Raw genomic sequence first — 2266 nt, forward strand, 5'->3', positions numbered from 1 at the left:
ATTTAACCGGACGTTATAGAGGTCCTGCACATTCACGTTGTAATTTACAGTATCGAGATACGTACGTTATTCCTGTATTTTTTCATAACTTGGCAGGTTAGGACGCACATTTTATCATAAAGGATATTGCTAATAGTTTTGCGGGTAGAGTCGACTTGTTACCTATAACGAAAGAAAAATATATATCGTTTATGAAACATGTCAAGGATACAGTAAACTTTAAGCGGGGAACGGACTATTTGAAATTGCGTTTTGTGGATTCGTTCAAATTTCTCAATACTAGTCTCGAGAAATTGGTATCATATCTCGACAAGAGTAAATTGAAAATTATACGATCGGAATTTTCCAATCTTGACGCCGAGGATTTTGATTTGCTTACGCGGAAAGGAGTGTTTCCATACGAGTATATCGACAGCGTTAATAAGCTAAACGAGACTAGTTTACCATCGCGTGAGTTGTTTTATAGTTCGTTGACCAACGAGACTGCTTCCGATGACTATTATCAACACGCGACGAACGTTTGGCGACGTTTTTGCATAGAGATTCGGCGATTACAGTGATTTGTATCTCTAGACAGGTGTGCTTTTATTAACAGACGTTTTCGAAAATTTTCGTGATACGTGTATTGAGAGTTATGGATTGGATCCAGCGTATTATTACACCTTACCGGGATATACGTGGGACGCTATGTTGAAATACTCTGGGTATCCGATTCGAATTACTCACCGACATCGATATGGTGATGTTTGTGGAACGTGGTGTACGCGGTGGTTTGAGTTAATGTTCACATAGATACGCGCAAGCTAATAACAAGTATAATGCATCTTCGTACGATACTTCGGAACCCTCAACGTACCTCATGTACTTCGACGTGAATAATTTGTACGGTTGGACGATGTCCGAATCTTTACCGTACGGAGAATTTCAATGGGTCGACGACATCGAGCGCTTTGACGTAATGTCTGTGTCGTCAGACTCCGTTATCGGTTATATTCTGGAAGTCGACCTTGCGTATCTACCAAGCGTTCATGACTCTCATGTTGACCTTCCATTCTGCCCTACTCGCGAACGGCCCCCCGGAAAACGGAATGTTAAACTGCTGGCTACTCTTTACAATAAGGAGCGCTATGTCGTATACTATCACAATCTGCAGCAATATATTCGTCATGGTCTCCACATCACAAAAATTTACCGTATATTACAATTCGCCAAATCCCCATGGCTTCGCGGATATATCGAATTTAATACGAGATTTAGAATGCTCGCGAATAACGAATTTGAGAAGAATCTTTACAAATTGATGAACAATGCGGTATTTGGAAAAACGATGGAGAACGTACGCGATCACGTTGACGTTCGACTTATAATGCGTTGGGATGGGAGATACGGTGCGGAAGCGATGATAGCGAAACCGAATTTTCACAGTAGAAGTATTTTTTCTGAAAATCTAGTTGCTGTGGAATTGCGCAAACTCGAGGTAAAATTGAATAAACCGATATACGTATGTAGGTATAGGTATGTGCATTCTCGAAATAGCTAAGTTGCGTCTATACGAATTTCACTATGAGTACATAATACCATTGTATCGCTATACATGTAAGATTCTGTACACGGACACTGACAGCTTGATTTATCTTCTGGAGTGTGAGAATGTATACGAGGACATCAAGCGTGATATCGCGAGATTCGACACGAGTAATTATCCTGAGAGAAACGCGTATGATATTCCACGCGTTAATAATAAAATACCCGGTTTGATGAAAGATGAAAATGGTGGTGCGATTATGACGGAATTCATTGGACTCAGAGCGAAGATGTACGCATTGAGAGTGATCGGAAAGAGCGATGAGAATAAAGGGTGTCAAGAAAAACGTAGTCGCGAAAACGATCACTTTCAACGATTATGTGCGATGTTTGAACGATGTAACGATACAGTTGAGACGTCAGTCGTGCATACGATCGACATTGCACGAGGTTTACACAGTGCACAGTAGGCCAAGAGACTCAAATAAGTGTCCATTTACTCCAGAATTTTGATAAAATTATGAAAAATTATGGTTATGTACGGTTCTTCGGATCGCTGATTTGGAATCTGATGTCAGAATTGCACAATTCAAAATGGCGGATCCAAAATAGCGAACAATTTTCTATAATAATTGTCTAATTTTTATGAAATTCAGTAGTATATATCGATTTTTTAATTTTTTAATTTTAAAATTTGAATGTAATTAAACATTTTTGAAAATTGATTAATTAATTATTATTT

Source organism: Trachymyrmex cornetzi, unplaced genomic scaffold (assembly GCF_001594075.2).
Source record: "Trachymyrmex cornetzi isolate Tcor2-1 unplaced genomic scaffold, Tcor1.1 scaffold391, whole genome shotgun sequence".
In the NCBI taxonomy this organism is placed as follows: Eukaryota; Metazoa; Arthropoda; class Insecta; order Hymenoptera; family Formicidae; genus Trachymyrmex; species Trachymyrmex cornetzi.